Source organism: Ischnura elegans, chromosome 6, assembly GCF_921293095.1.
Source record: "Ischnura elegans chromosome 6, ioIscEleg1.1, whole genome shotgun sequence".
Taxonomy (NCBI): domain Eukaryota; kingdom Metazoa; phylum Arthropoda; class Insecta; order Odonata; family Coenagrionidae; genus Ischnura; species Ischnura elegans.
Genome location: NC_060251.1, coordinates 114,155,768 through 114,173,738, shown reverse-complemented (window position 1 = coordinate 114,173,738; position 17,971 = coordinate 114,155,768).

The following is a 17,971-nucleotide window of genomic DNA, read 5'->3' as shown; positions in this document are numbered from 1 at the left end:
GAATAAACTTTCAAAGAACTCCTAAGAATCCACGGTGACATAAAAGGAATTCGCAAGAATGCCTCAAAACCCTCTTATATTTAAACATGGATAAAAAAGGGTTTCAGGGAATGGAAACGAGAGCTCTGTGATTTTCTGCAGCCCTGCATTCATTCATACTGGCGCTTATAAATTGGGAATTTTGAATATCAACCCTGTTATGCTTGAAAATTGATAGCTTCAGGTTTAACATGGTGAAAATATTGAATGCTCATGATTGAAGAGTTAAAATTTGTAATTTCCACAGATTTATTTTAGACTTGGAAAACTTAAAAATTAAAATGTGTTTTTCCACATAAAATATTTATTCCTGAGGATGACGCAGTGCGTTGAAACCATGGTAGTGATCTAATAAATATTTTATGTGGAAATACATTGTTTAATTTTCATTCAATGTGATGTGAAGGGACATATTTGGCCCTCTGACGAAAATATTAAAGAACTAAAGCGATAAATATTCGACGCTGAACTGTTGGGCTAATCCGTCAATCTCTAAAAAACTTTTACTAAACCACTTCAATGATTGAAACTTTCGCGGTCCATTGGTTATGAGTAAACTTCGTTTCTTGGTGTTTTCCGCGTATTTTTGTATCACTTCCCCTGACGTTTCCCCTCGAAACCTGGAGCCTTCTTGAGAGAGTAACGGTTATGCTTGATATTTCAAATTTTATTTTAAATTCCATCCCTATCTAGCCTTAGTTCCCGGAAATGTGGTTTTACGGGCATGATTGGCCGTCTCCGATTACGCCATGAACCCCTCTTATGTTTGATGAACTCTTATATCTTTTTTTGGAAACTTGGGCGATATATCTCTATCCTGATTCACCCATGGATGTGCGGCGTATCAGAAACATAATATCGTAATGCTATTCCAAATATCATCGTAGTTCTATTTAAAATATCCTTATAAACTCCCTTATTATTTTTAAGTGTACTGCGTCTGTTCCTAGTCTTGGTCAGGGAGGTCAGGAAATAACATTTATTTCAGAATTAAGACGACGTTTTGGCGTTTTTATCAGCTGTTACCTTGGCTTTGCCAGCAAATTTTTGATAAAATGATTATATTACTGCAACGAACAGTATTTCAATTTTGTTCGTTTGAAAATAGCTTTATTTTTTATGTGTGTTTAATGAATCTATCATTAAATACCGGGTTAAATCAAGTGATATGCCCTGATAAATGTCAATACATTCGCCGAAACTTTGGCTTTATTTTAAATAATTTTTTTTTCCTGGCCTACACATTAGAAAATTCTGATCATGGTTCTAAAAAAGGGTATTGATGAATAAGTCATAAAAAAATATAATGAGCTGTTGATGAGGAATTTGCGTGAGGCGACCAAAGGCGGAGGTAATTTTCTTCATGATAAAAGGGTAGAGAGAAAAGGGATGGAGAGAAAACCATTGTCGGCATAAGCTTGCACTTCACGAAAGGCGCCATGAGGACCATGGCTTAGGCCCGTATTCTTAATCGACCCTGGATACGTCATCAGCCCCTACATAAACCGATCTCGTCCTACATACGCCGCATCAAGCCCTACATATGGCCATTTTTGGTTGTAAATGGGCACTACTTGATGTAGGCCCGAACCAGCCCTACTCCCTACAAAAACATGGCGGCAAAATTTCGCCTGCTGATCACTTTGATTAAAGAATCTACGTTACACTGGAGACAAGCTCACAAAAACCATTTTAAAATGTATGGTAACACAGCAAAAAGGTAATAATACTACCACATTGCACCCATCAAGTGAAATAAATAATACAATTGGCTGAAGCATAATGAGTACAATATAGTGGTACACATCACCTTGTTTCCGCGGCTATATATTAATATTTTTCACATTTGGCACTTGGTACGCCTTTGAGAAACCAATATCGTTTACGCACAACCATAGAAAACACATTTTCATTTCGCTATTTGCCACAAAATAAACTTAACTGGGAAAGGTAAAAGCGAATGTCGAACCTTGATGATGTAACGTAAGCTCTCACGTCAATGATCATATTTGACCGTAGTGTCGACTGAGAAACGCACGTAGGGGCCTCCTGTTATGTAGGGACGGATATGTAGGGTCGGCTAAAGAATACGGGCTTTAACGTCTCATCTGACGACGGATTTTTATACTTGAAGTTCCCCCTACAAAGTGCTCGAGCAGAAGTCGGCCACCGCACGGAGAAATTCTTATAAAATATGATAAATAATAATTGCAGTGTCTTATTTTAATAATATTAAGAACTTCCACAATAATCTCCAAGCAATTGTTGACAAACGGTAATTTTCGTGTTCCGAATCAAAGATGGTTGATTTAGCGAGCAAGAACGAAGATGTGGATGACTAAAACGAGGTAAATTCAAATAGTTCGTACTCTGCATGGATTCGAATCTTTTAAATGTGTAACAAACGAAGACGAAATCACCAACTATCTATCTGAATATTTTAAGTCCTTGGACGTACCTGGCTTACCAAGGCACGATTTACAGAAAAATGTAGTTTCCGTGCTCATGATCTTTCGAAGCCTAAACCAACCATAACTATCCAACGGAACGTGTGTGATCATTAAAAAATTGGTGATGAATGTGATTCAAGCAACTTTACTCAAAGGAAAATTCAAAGGTTAGGAAGTCCTCATTCCGTAGATTCCATGATCTCAACTCATATGCCCTTTTGAGCTTAAACGTATCCAATTTCAAATTCGTTATGCATTCGTGATAACGATTAAAAAATCGCATGGTCATTCTTTCAGTTTTTGTGTTGTTTGTGATCATGTGCTAATGAAAACCCATGATTTTCTCATGGTTAATTTAGCGTGCTATGTTCACGAGTCGATAAACCATCCTCTGTATTTCTTCCTTCGCTTCAAGTGCGTAGCTAGGATAGGGGGTTTTGGGCGCAGCTAATACCATGGGTCTGTAAGGTATAGAAAACTCGCTAAGGTAAGCGGGAAGTGTGGGGGCACTTCCCCCAGACATTTTTTAAGATAAATGGTTCAAAATAGTGGGTTTTGTGGCTGTGTGAATAGTTAAATATATTTTGTTTGTTAGTCATCCGTCCCCCTAATATTAATAACAAAATCTTTCATAAAAAAATTCTCTAAGCTCTTGGGGGGGGGGGGGGTTTATCCCCCATAGCCTCCCCTCGCTGCGTCACTGCTTTGCTTCGCTATATTTATTTAGCTTCATCCGCTTCATCTTGCGCCTGATACAAAACAAAAACTGTTGTTTATCAGAAGGTGGTTGACGCAAGACATTAAACCCGAATGTGTAGGGCTCACCGTGGTGCGTTTACGCATGCAGTACGTTTACGCAGTGCATTTTTTCCAAATAGAGATACTAAAACTGGCGCGCCTTAAGTCATTTAATGCGAATGCTGCTTCATAGGGGCTTTTCTTGCACGATTTTGAGCATCAGTCAAGCGTCGGTCTGGGGTTGTGTCAACCTGCCCTCTGAAAGGGCCAAGTGTATGCAACAGACTTGGACCTAAAAACATTTTTTTACAGCTAATAACGCAAATAGCCAACAACTGAATGCGTATAATTTTTATTTCATAAACGGCTTTATTTAACCACAATGCCCAAAATTTCTTAAGCCAAAACGTAAGAAAATTTGTTGAAAAAAATCCGCGTAAACGTGCTCCGATTCACCCTACGTAGATTCGATAAAGAAAATGTCTTTCTGACAAGCAATTTTGGTACTCATTTACGTAGTTTTATTGAATTTGTATCCTTATTTTATTATAATAAATTAAACATGATTAAAAACGATACAGCCGCTCTTTATTTATAAATGGTGTAAGTAAACTGTAAGTTCATTGATTGTTAGGCGGTACGAAGTTCGCCGGGTCAGCTAGTAATAATATAATATAATAAATAATTTTATTACTCCACGCACAAAATACATGACAAAAGTAAAATTGAGTCATTTCAGGTAGCCGCGAAGGATAATCTGTTTGAGGCTACCATCCGAAATAATAATACATTATGCTTTACATATAGTGTAGCTCATTTTGTGTTACTTGATAATCTATACTGACCAAGCTTAAGTGCGTACATGAAAAAAACAACTAAAGTAGTATTTATAATTCATTTACATTAATTATCATCATCATCGTGTTGGAATAAATAGGATCCCGGTTATATTTTACTTCACAGTGTAGTAAAATATGAGAAAACTAGATCCATACAACTACAATACTGTGTAGTAGAAAGTAATGCGATTAGATTTATCATAATCTCTGACATGTTATATTTTTATAAATAAATTTATGGAAAATTTGACTTTGAGCTCTGGCTTTATGTAATGCTTGAATGTCCCCTAAGCCATTGCCTATAGCAAAATTAAACAGGCACCCTGCACCCAACTTCTGTCTCATTATACTGGACTATGTTCACGGGATAGAATTCTGGTATTTTTTAACCGTGATTCACGTTATTCTACCAAATGGGGTTTCAAAGATCAGTTTTGTAGTTTTTACTCCACTTTTTTCTCCGTGCGGTGGTATTTGAAAAATATATTAATATCGGAAAGACTTAGTGGGAAGCCAATACTCCAGTCACCAACTCCTACCCGTTCCTCAATGACATATTGGATTCCGAATTCCGATATATCATCGCGTTTTTCATGCATCGCACGCACATCCCTAGCCTCTGGTGCGCGAGGCAGAGCAGCAGTGATATTTCGGCGAGGTTACCAGCAAAGATAACAGAATCCATCGAACGAGAGAGGGAGGTTTATGAGATAATCGCCGACGGCCAAGCAAAGCCCGGAAAAACACATATTCGCAAAGGAAGGACAAACAAGGGTCCACCGTAAATATTTATTCGAACTAACGGCGGAACGTACCGATCGGATCTTTTTGAGAGAAATACGTTTGTATTCACTCCTCAGCGCGGGGATTGAATTCGTTTGCCAAGCTGAAAAATAATCCCATTTCGACTCCCACGCCAAGGTTCATGCAGCGAAAGAATCGGAAATGTAGCTGGGATAAGCCGGCTGTTGCGTTGTCGTAATTTATGCAGCCGGTGCCAATAATTTCCCAAGTTAAGGATGACATAGGTGTTTCTCTTCTTGGAAGGATATGATGTATGTATAATATTTTTACTCTGTTGAATTCAACGCGATTTTTTTCTCTCAGAACTGCGTCAGCGCTTGAAGGTTTACGGATCCTCTTTTTATGAGAGAAAATACGAATATATGCGCCACATCTTCAGGATACAATTCATCGGATGCTGCATGCGGAGAATGTTTCCGTATTAAAGCTAGGATTTGACGCTAAAAGCATCAGATAAGTCAAGAATGGATGAATTCCATGCGTGGTGCTGCCGAAGAATGATGAAGATAAAATGGGTTGATCGAGTAAGTAATGAGGGATTGCTAAGAAGAGTGGGAGAAACGAGAAGACTTTTGAAAACCTTTAGGAGAAGTCGGAAAAACTAATTTGGCCACGTTGAGGCATGGTGGACGAGTGGAAGGGAAGAAGGGCAAGGGACGGCCCCGAATGAGTTACGTACGACAGGTTATGGTAAAATATGCATTCCAGTTATTTCACCTCTTTATTATAGACTTCTTTCTAAGCATTTTGACAGAAATACAACACTACGGAGAGGCTAACTGCTTTGATAGCTGGAATTGAGAGCTGCGTCAAACAACATTAGTATTGATAACTTACTATGGTGATATTGGTCGACGATTGGTGAACTGCTTCTCCCATTCATAATATACGAATTATTTGGTTTTACAAATACCGGTTTAGGCGAATGGCAATTGTCGATTTTAACAGCATTTGAAAAAGGCCAGATTGGCGCCCATGCGATGCCACTCCAAGCGACGTCACAGGGACGTAGTTTCTATACGAGTAGATAAGAGTTTTACATCGTCTGAGATTACCAATGCATGCATGAGGCACAGACAAAAGGGAAACATGTCTTAATAATCACCTATTAAAACTGCCCAAGATCGGAAAGTTTCCTTCGTTTGATAAGGTATTAATAATCCTTATTTAAGCCAAGCGCTACCAGCTAGCAGGGTTATCAGCTACCTGCTAGCATCCTGCGTCGTGTCAGCGCTCAAAGCCTAGCCCCAAGGTCACCTCACTTGCGGCAGCCGGAACCAGAACGACGTCACACGGAGTTTTCCCGGCATTCATACCTAGCCGTCGCGTTTTGGCGCGCTTGAAAATTTTCACTTTTCATTTAATCGCGAAAAATAGATATCGTAATTTAAAAATCTAAAAGCGTGAAATACGTACTCCAGGAGTAATAATCTTTCGATTTAGGCAATCAAAAAATAATAGGAAATCACCCTATTTCAATAACCAACTGTAAAGACTTTCTTCTTGATACCCACCTTTTGTACGTATTATATATGCGTGGAAAATGATTGATATTTATGATTTTATTTTTATACTTGTTTAAAATATAATTACTTAATTTATTTTGTTTACAAAACCCAATGTAAAGGCCTAATTGCTGTTTTTGGTGTTAAATAAGTAAATAAAATATCTCCAGGAAAATATTTCGGAATGAAACTAAGGAGATGAAACTGACGAGGTTTATGAAATCTTAATGATTCATATGTATTGCTACATTAGGATTTATTTGTTAGTGATAGAAGTGAATGAACCCTATGCGCCATATATGTATATCCGTTCAGTAAAAATTTACCAGTAGTTTATTACATAGCTTGATCCTACCGACCCTTGTGAAATGCTGGCCGTTTAACGTAAAATTAGTCTAAAATAATGATTCCGAGCATGTCTGTTTACATTCTAGGATTTAAATATTCTTCTTCTTCTTCCTTGGCACTACAGCCCGGTATGGGCTTTGGCCTCCCTCAAGACGCCTGTCCATTCTCTCCTGTTCTGCACTTTGTCCCACCATCTGACAATCCTCATAGCCTTCATGTCTTCTTCCACATCCTGCATCCATCTTTTCCTCGGTCTTCCTCTTTTTCTCTTTCCATCCATATTTCCATGTAGAATCTTCTTAGGCATCCTTTCTTCACTCATTCTTTTTACATGACCTAGCCAAGCTAGCCGTTGGGTCTTCACAAACCTCACTATGTCTTCGCCTCCGATAATATTTTCTATTTCCTTGTTCGTTCTTATCCTCCAAGTTACCCCATCTGTCACGGGACCATATATCTTTCGCAAAACCTTCCGTTAAAATATCCGCAGAGCTTGCTCGTTTCCAGCGGAGATGGTCCACGTTTCTGCTCCATATGTCACGACCGGTCTGATAAGTGTCTTATAGATCTTGAATTTCATCTCCTTAGATAGAAGAGTTGACTTCAGGAGCTTAATATTAGCAAAGTAAGCCCTATTTCCAGCCATTATCCTCTTGTTGATCTCTTCCGTCATTGAGTTCTTACAGTTTAATATTCTCCTATCCATTGATGATAACTGAATATTATCTGCGGGTCGTCGAAGTTTGAATTTCAGTATGGATTTAATATGTCGTCCAATTTATTTAACTTTTATCACTCCGTTGCCTTCGCAGTATTAGTGGCTCTCCGGTTTCATTGACAGTGGAGGTCATCGTAATGTAGCATTCAATTGCGGTGTCACGCCTTAATGGATATAATGATGTGTTTGTTGCATTGGCCATATTTGTCTTATTAGACATACGAAACCCTTATTTTGCGACGAGCGTAAAGGTTCTCGGAAAAGATAAAAAAAAATCGCCGAACAGAGAAAGGTTTATGAGGCGACCGCCTCAGGCCAAGCGATCGCACGAAACACATCTCTCTAACGAAGAGCAAACAAAGGGTGAAAGGCATATGTAAATATTTTGCCAAACTAACAGCAATCGATTACGTTTTCTATTGGCTCATATGTGTATACGTTTATTTATCTTCATTTGTTTTCCATTCTTCGGAAATTTCTAATTATTTTTCGAATTTGCTCAGAGATCCTATGAGAATCTTGAATAACTTTGTTTATGATATATATTACGATGCAAAATGTTGTACTCATCCGATGAATCTATTTTGACTGGAAGATTTAAATAGGTTTACCAGTTTTTATAAGAAAGAAGGTTTTCAAATTAGTTTATCAGCATCAGATCAGTGAAGAGTCTGGAGTGTAGCTCTCTTCGGTGCGGAAAAGTGGACACTTAGGAAGGAGAACGAGAGAGGACTGAAGAATTTGGAGATGTGGGTGTGGCGAAGGATGTAGAAGATGAAGTTGACGGAGAGGAGGATGAACGACGAAGTGCTAGGCATGGTGGGTGAGGGGAGGCAGATTTTAGATGAGATACATAGGAGACAGAAGGTATGGGTGGAGCGAGTACTTAGCGGGGAGGGGATGTTGGAAATGGTGTTAGAGGGTAGAATGCTGGGTAAACGAAGGAGAGGAAGAAAGAGAATATGTTTCATAGATAGAATGAGATGGAGTATTCATTGTAAACTGAAGGAAGAGTTCCAATCTGGGCTGGTTCAGGTAACTCGAAAAATACTCTTAGAAAACCCTACCTTAACCAGTAGAGTAAAATAAGATACCATTACCATTATGTTTCCATATTAAAAAAGAACAATGGTAACGAATTAAGGTGCTATGCTCTTGACTGCGCAGTTCAAAACTAAAACATTTTGCATCCGTCATTTAAAAAATATTTTGCTATGACAAAAAACGCCCGTCGAGGCTATAAGGGCACAAAAAAAGTTACGCATGATGGCAAATCACACATAAAAGGTAGATTGTTGGGGAAACGAGGGAGAGGAATGAAGAGAATAGGATTTTTAGGCAGAATGATAGGGAATGGGCCTTATTGTGAATTGATGAGGGAAGTTCATGAAGGAAGAGGAGACTGCCACATTTCTTCTTAAATACTCCATGGAAACCTATCTCAATTGGTACAATAGTTTTAAAATATAGAGCTTTTGCGTTGTCATTTGATGGATGGAATCGAAAAAAGTACTCCGCTCCCAACCCAAGTTGTATGAAATTGACTCGCCTCTGACTTCTTGTTAGTGCGGTAGTAAGCTTTGCATTTACTTAAGTAAATCACCTCTTGGATTGATTCCCTAAGTGAGCATGGATCGTGAGGCAAAGTCAGGACTTATTATGGAGGCTTCCGCGGTTATTCAATGACCGCATTTTCTTCAGGTTTTGGTCGAGTTGATTTTGGGGGACAACAGTTCTGTCGGCCATCCGGCTGGCGTCATCAGGTCCTTAACCCTTTCTAACCCAGAGCTGCTTCTGGAAGGTATGAAATTTCAAGATTTTTCATTTTGAAAACATGAAAATTTTGCACTCAATCATAATTATCATGGGAGCCAAACATTTCGTTAATAAAATTTATACCACAAAATAATGCGTGGTTTAGATGTTTCCTAAATATAGCGGAACATTCATAAATTTTTGACGTTGCTTAGAAGCAACATTGGGTTATGACGGGTTAATGCATTGCAGTTCATTTCGTCATGCGGTTTTTATTCTCGCGCGCGCTCATTGGCCTGATCGGTATTCAAACTCGATTCGAGGAGGGCCCGCGTAATTATTGTGACTAGAAGTTACCCGTCTTCTATATTGAATATCGAAATTCCAAAATTACAATTAAAAAATTTTAATAGAGATAACGGGCAGGTGGAGGAATGAGAGGAAGTATCCTATATTGTGAATTAGTGTGGGTAATCCATTTTTGGATTTGAAACAGCCTGGGGTAATCTGAAAAATGCCTCGCGTAAATTTATTTGTTAGATTACTTAAATGGTGATAAAGTAATCTGAAACTTTATGCCAGCTGCCCGGAATGTTCGGAAAAAATCAAGGATTTTCGCTTAATGTATTCGCCCCGTCTCTTTTCTTGTGGTGTAGTGTGATCACCTTTGTCTTGAGTCATTGTGCATACACAGCCAAGTAAACCGTCGCGTTGTATTTTGACTCAATCCGCTGTCAGTGGTCCACCGGATCTGTGACTCTCGCATTAGCCGCGTGAGGGCGTAGCGGTGTATTGTACGGTGTGAGTCTGGCTGACTCCCAAGGCAACCGTTGCCACCTCCCCCCTCCCCCACCATCGACACTCCCTCTTTTGTCTTTGGCCACGCACGCTGTGAATGAAAGATCTCAACACAATGCCTCGCCTCGTCTCAAATTCTCCCTCCCTCATTGGGCACAACCTTCGTAGTCGGAATATGCACCTTCATTTAGCCATTGCTAGAGACTGAGCCGTAGCATCGAAATCTCTCCCAGCATTGGACTACGACACTGTCCCTCGAAGATCATCATATGCAATGTTTCAACGATGAACACGAACACGAACAAGAGAGGTATTCGTACCGGATAATTTGCATGATGTTCTCTCAAATAACAAATGAATCTGGCTAAAAGCAGTATTTTGAAGCAATGGTGCCACAGAAGAATGATGAAGATCAAATGGATCGACCGAGTTAGTAACGAGGAAGTCCTAAGAAGAGTAGGAGAGAAGAGAAGCCTCATGAAAACCTTAACAAGAAGACGGAACAACCTTATAGGCCACATCTTGAGACATGATGGCCCGATGAAGACAGTCGTCGAGGGACAAGTGGAAGGCAAGAACGGAAAAAAAAGACCTCGAACAAAAAATATGGAACAAGTAAAGAAGGATGTGAAAGAGAAGAAATACGTAGGTGTGAAAAGATTAGCTGATGGGAGGATTGAGTGGAGAGCTCTTATTTTACAATGGTTAAATAGTTCTTGGAGTATAGGTCCAATGGAAATGGCGCAAAAAGTTGTAGCCAACGTTTTAGTTTATTTTAAACTATCATCATGTCTATGAATGAAAACATGAGAACAATATAAAATACAATGATGACATTAACCAAACTGCCAAGAACACTACAAATTCAAAAAGTTCTACTACTACTACTACTACTACCTACTACTATTACTACTACTAGGGTGTTCTGCTACTTATTTGCCAAAGAGCCTAATGTTCTACATAGTTGTAAACACACTAATGTTGTTACAAGACAAGACCCCTGTTTTTTGTATGCTCCACAGTTCCACACAGCTACAGTTCAGAAATCATGTACTGCTGTTGCCTCAAAGCTGTAGAACGATTTGCTGAAACAGGTAAAAGACAGTGCATCACAGGAAATGTTTAAGGAAAGGATTGTCACCCACCTACTTTCTTGCTACCCATGAGTACTGATCAATTAATTCAATAGTCATTTATCTCCTCATTGATGTGATACCTATTGTTGTTTTAGAAGCAGTAATCTAGTTCTTGTTTCATTTGTTAAGCTAAATTTCCTTTTTTAAGATTGCGTTATTTATTTCTTGGTATGTTTAATGTTCGTTTTTCTGTTAGAAAAAGAAATTATTCTTTTCCAGTTTTACTATGTTAATTGTACCGCTCACCACTTTAACAATTCCTATGTTCCAAAGGAGTTAAAACTCCTGGAGCAATAAATGAGTTAGTTATTATTATTATTAAATATATTTTCACTGCATTTTTGTTGGTTTTAGGCGAGGTACGTGTATCACCAAGTACTCTCGTCTTTTTACTCTGAGTTGAAAAAATTTCTGAAAATCCGGTAAGTATTTAAAATTGCTGCTTTTTGTATTGTAATAAACAAGTTTTTGGGCAGTCCAATTGTTTGAAGACCTTGATGGATTGAATGAGGCACTACTCCTGTGGCAGAGATAATGATTGGTATTATGTGTACTTTATCTGATTTCCACAATCTCTCAATTTCATTTTTGAGTTCTTCATACTTCTCCATTTTGTTGGTGTGGGCTGTAGTGATATTATGCGAATTAGGTACGGCAATGTCTATCAAGTACGTTTCATTGTGAGTTTTATCTTGCACTACGAGATCAGGCCTATTTCTATGGACGGTTTTTTCGGTAATAATTGAACGGTCATAATAAATTTTACAGTGGTCGTTTTCAATGATGGTTTTAGGTTTGTATTTATAATAAGGAATTCCATCTTCTATGAGTTTATATTATTTATTATTATTAATAATGCTTCCCACTGACAAGTGAGCCTCGATCTCTCGTTTCGCTAAACGCACTTTTGCTCTGGTGTTTTCTTCGGCGAATGCACGCTCGTATCGCCATCTTCCCCGCTGCAAGCGAGTCTCGAAGGATGGCTCCTTCTTTCTCTTGCGCCCGTCTCTTGCCCCCTTCCCCCCCTCTTAGTCCTAACCTCTGGCGCCCTCTCGACCTTCCACCATCATCGCGAACTTCTCCCCCCCACCCCTTCCCATCGTCCTTCACACCTTCCTCCCACCCCACCCCACCTGCAACCTCCCACAGCAACCACACGTTCGTCTCTGTAGCAACACACTCTTCTCTCGCTCTCCTGAGAATCTTCCTCCACCGACGAAAACGTCTTCGACTTGTGTAGGCATGGATTCATTTGAACAGATTTACACGATTTAATCCTTAACCGGTGACGTGCGGTCTGAGAGACCTCTGTGTTTTTAAAATTATGAATATTTTCAAATCGGCTGTTTTTAAGTATCTAAAATCATCGTTAGCTTCAAATTTTTGTATAATAAGGATATAAAACTATTAAAATCAAACGTTTTTATTATTTAATTCGATAAATTTACAAATTAATTCGATTAGCGGTCCGAAAGACCTCACGTCACGCCTGCGGAATGCGTCAAGAAAAGGAATATAAACGAGATAAATTCAATTGGTTCCTTTTAGTTAGCCATCTTCCTTTGACATTTAAGGCGTTATTTTGAATAATGGCGAGATATTGACGCTTAAAAACGATAACAATAATTCAAGTGTGTTTGATGTAAGTTTTTGGATCCTGTTTTAAATTAATTATGTTACTGAAAAAAGTTGGTTCGTATTGGGAGTGCATAATTTTAAATATAAGTTTTATAATAGTTTAGAAGATGAAGAAACATAAACTTAAGCAATAAAAATTCTGTCGCAACAGTGTATGAATATTTTATGTATAGCGGTCTCCTAGACCACACACCACTGGTAGTGTAACAAATATTTCACATCACTGGTTGAGGGTTAAAGATCGTAAGCTTTCCCGGATAATATCATTGATAAAAATCTTCTTAATCTAGACTCTGGGCAGGACATCAGCCAAATATGGAGACTGTTGATTGGTTTCAATTAGTAAGAATTTTTGCGAAGTGCGATTTGTTCGGTTGTCTCTAGGCCATTAACATGGAATTATTGACTCCCACGAAGAAAGCTTAGAATGCGGTCCAGTAAATTTTTCTTTTTTTACGTTATGCCCCGTTTACTACTTACCGCGGTAGCCCATAACCATCGTCTGAACGCGCGTTGATTTCCGACATATTAGTAATTCGTAACACTGCCTCTTGACCGTGACCAACGCCGCTGGCGCAGCCGATACAGGAAGAAGGAAGTATGAAAAGGACAGTATGATCACTTCGAGAAAAATATAGATCGAAAATGGATCGGGGAAGAATCTTCAGCGAAGTGGAGGTGATTTTAAAGATAGATGAGTGAAGTTGTTTGCAGTGTAATGCATTTTTTTGCCACTGGTCACTTATATAGGACTAATAGCTTAAATCAATCGAGTACAGCGTAGGGCGGCCAGATTTGTGATGAGTCGTTACGACAAGAAGTGCAGCGTTTCCGGCATATTGCACGAGTTAGGATGGGAATCTTTACAGGAGCGTAGATCAAAGTATTGGCTTAACTTACTTTGGAAATTCGAAGAAGATATTTTCTCAGACGACGTGAATCATATCCTTCGTTTACCATATTACTATAGTAGACGTGATCATGAGAATAAAATAAAAGAAATAGACTGCAAAACTTAAAAAAATTTTAATCTCTGCAGAGATATTTAAAATTTCATTCTTCCCTCGTTCTATTAAGGATAGCGACGTTGTCTTCATTGATAGGATTAATGGCGTCTCTCGATAGGATCATTCATTGCATGTTTTTTCACAGTTCTAACCTTCATGTATTTGCTCTAGGAATTAATAACCATTAGCAAGTTTTTTTTATGAATAAGCATGCATATTTTGCTAGTATGCGTAATATTTCTATGACCGTGCGGTATGCATGTGGCGGTCCTCTTGCATGCTGCATGTTGGTGATTTGTCACCCCCTGCCAAACACCCTAGAGGTGGCTCGCAGGGTATTATGTAGATGTAGATATCCAGCTAAGTTTCATTATATCGGCACGCGAGGGCAGCAATGAGTACTACGGCCGTGTGAACGGACGTTGGTTGGTTACCGACGTACTGACCAGAGTCATATATTAATTAAACCTATGTTATTGGTTGATAATTTTTCATACCATGTTTCTCGATGGAAGCAATACTTAGATGTTGACAGCAGGAGAGAAGTCAACAGTGGAAGCATTCGGAATATTGTGTTACAGAAGAATGATGGAGATCAGTGGCGTAACTAGGAATTTGCTTTGAGGGGGTTGAGGGGGCTTTGGGGGAAGATTAGGGGGGTTAAAGGGGGATACCCCCCAGGGAAACGGGGTCTTCAGGAAATATATTGAAAAATAACATGCCTGAGAATGCATATTTCATCATTTGGCACTTAAAATTTAACTTTAAGCAGATGTATGTATAAAATCCTGACAAGATTTTAAAATATTTTTATAAATTTCTTTGAGGCTTTGGGGGGGGGGGGGGGTGGATACATCCCCTCATCCCCCCCGGAGTTACTCCACTGATGGAGATAAAATACATAGACTGAGAAAGTAATGAGGAAGTGCTAAGAAGAGTGGGAGGAAAAAGAAGTCTATTAAAAACCCTTAGAAGAAGGCAGGATGACTTAGTTGGCCAAATCGTTGAAATCGTTAAAACAATCGTTGAAGGAAAGGTGGAAGGGAAGAAGGGCTAGGGACGGCACCGAATTAGTTACGTAGGACAGGTAATAAAGGATGTAAAAGAGAAGAAATACGTCACTTTAAATAGGCTAGCGATTAGGAGAGGAACGGAGAGCTGCGTCAAACCAATATTGGGATTGATGACTTATGATGATGAATTAATATGTATCGATTTGCGGATTTTATGCAATTTTTTTCTTCAAATATTCAATGGGCTTCCTTTTTTCTTAGGCTCATTTGTTTTTAACTCCAAATTGATCCATTTTTCTTCCATTTCAAGTGTAAAGGTTAACCTTATTCAGCTCGCCTCCTTTTTTTGCGCAAATTTCTTTTCACTACCCATCCGCACCGCTGCATCTGTTTTCCTCTAACGTGCTTCCCTAATATGCTGTCGAATTTCACTATCTACTATAACGTTTTTCCCTCCTACTATTATTCAAGCTCACTCACATTATCAGCTCGTGCATCACTTGTCCACAAAGTGCATCCTTACGTGCTAAAAATTAAACTTTCTCCAGGAATTTTGTTTTGAACTACTGGCTCTTCCCAGCTTCCGTTGCAATTCTCACGTTTTTACACGAATGATGCCCTCCGAAATTTTTCATTGGAATATCTCGGCAAATATATCATATACGAGTGGGTTGGAGGCCAAGGGGTACAAGTGATTTCTCGTTTCTATAAAGAGTTAGGTACAGATAATTAGGTAAAGAAAAGAAACGAGATAAATTAGATACTTAGTAGTGCATTTGATTTTCCACTCGATGTCAGCACAGAACAGAGACTCACTCGTTTCCCTTGGCAACCAGGTTTTTGTGTATTTATTCTAACAATTAATTTTACCTAACTCTGTTGAGAACAAAAATCACTTGTACCCGTTGTCTTCCAACCTGCCCATATGAGGAGGTGGGAAACCAAAGGGTACAAGAGATTTTCTATCCAAACAGAATTAGGTACGGATATTGATAAAAGAAATTTACAAACAATTGGTGGCCTAAGGCCAATACGAGTGATTTTCTGTTCTGTGCTGACATCGAGAGGAAAAACAAATGGACTACTAAATACCCAATTGGGTAGTTTCCTTAATCAAAGAAAACGAAAGGCATTGGTTGCGATTCGTTGCACACCATAAATGTATTCATAATATACAAATTATTTGGTTTTAGAAATCCCAGTTTAGACGAATGGCAACGGTCAATTTTATCCTCATTTGAAAAAGGCCAGATTGGCGCCCATGCGATTCCACTCCACGTGACGCCACAAGGACCTAGTTTCTACACGAGTAGATAGGAGTTTTACATTGTCTGAGATTACCAATGCATGCATGAGGCACAGAGCTCACGGAAACGTCTCTTAATAATAACCTATTAAAACTGCCTAAGGTCGGAAAGTTTTCTTCGTTTGATAAGGTATTAATAATCCTTATTTAAGCCAAGCGCTACGTGCTAGCAACGTACTCTGCTACTTGCCAGCATCCTGCGTCGTAGCGGCGCTCATAGCCTCGAACCAAGGTCACCTCACACGGCGGCAACGGGAACCAGAATGACGTCACATGGAGATTTCCCGGCATTCATACTTACCCGTCGCGTTTTCGCGCGGTTGAAAATTTTCACTTTTCATTTAGTCGCTAAAAATAGATATCGTCATTAAAAAATCTAAAAGCGTGAAATACGAACTCCAGGAGTAATTTAGGCAATTTCTTCGATTTAGGCAATAAAAAAATAAGAAGGATACCACCCTATTGGTCTCGTTCGTTTCCTATACCATATTGCTACTCCTTAACTCTCTTGAGTACAAAATGTCACTTGTATCCCTTGGCTTTCCATCCCCTCATATAATATATTTATATTTTCTTATTTGTTTGACAGAATGATTTCTACGCTGAATTAATCCGCTTTAAAACTTTAAGAAGGCATCCATTCCTGCACTCTTGGGTATGTAAAAATTTCGATTTCGTAAACATTTTTTGCAAATCTTTTTATTTGAGCCACCTGGTTCTAGCCAGTTTCAGTTGTAAATCCTCAAGTTTTCGCTGGACACAGCCAACCTAAATATATCCACCGGGAGAATAAATCGTGGATGCTCAGTATTTCCTCTTCTTTGAGATAATGATTATGGCGCTGACTCAATGCCCGGGCGCAGAAAACTTTGTTGAAAGCTTCCATCTTTTCTTCGCCTTCATCTTCCTCTGTAAAAGGAGGGAGTGGGGAGATAAATGATTCCCCTCTCCCCTTCCACGCATTCCCTCCCCTCCACCCTCTCATTCCATTCCATTCCTCCTCACCTGTGCGAGACCTTGGGCGACCCAACATTTTGCCTCTCCCAATCTTCCTCTCCACCTTAAAAACTACGATCTTTCCACTCCCCCTCCCTCATCCAACGGCTCCTACGATTTCGAAGGTGAGGCTGTTCTTGGAGCCATGGTGACTGTATGGGAGACTCATTGTTGCTTCGGCTGGCTGTTCTTGGAGCCATGGCGATAGGAGTGACTGTGTGGAGGCTCATTGTTGCTTCGGCTCAGGGTTGCTATTTCTGTCTTTCCGAATCAAAATTGTCACATTCAGAGACTTGTTGGATCTTAAAATGATATCCGTTCAACGAGTTATTGATTTCTCGAGGAAAAAACCATTTCATTGGGCGATGGAAATCAATCAATCCCGTGGAAAAGTAATGTATTTAAGTGACGCGGTACTCGCGCCCTATTGACGGACATTCATTGAACTTCCAAATAATTCCCATATTTGGATGAATGTATGACGTCATCCGAAATTGGGAATTTCAAAGGTACAGAACACTGAATAAAAAGGCGAGAGTAGAGAATAACCCACTTTAAATAACACACTTGTGACCATCTTCACAGTAATAATGCAAAGTTACATTTGCGAATACAAATTTTTGTTGAATACTATGGCAGTTACACCAATGCTCAATGATGCTCGATTTTAAGCCCTTTTGGTCCATATAGGATGGCAACGCTTAGGAATATGGGCTTACAACAAGTCGCTGCTAGTGATGAACCCCATGCCAGTGCTAAAGCCGCGCTTGGCTGTCAATTTAGTAAATTTCTGTCCTGTCGGCACACGTTGGTCCAGAATGCTGAGAAGTGCAGCGCGTAACGAATAAAAACGAAAATTGATAGTGAATAGGTTTTTAATT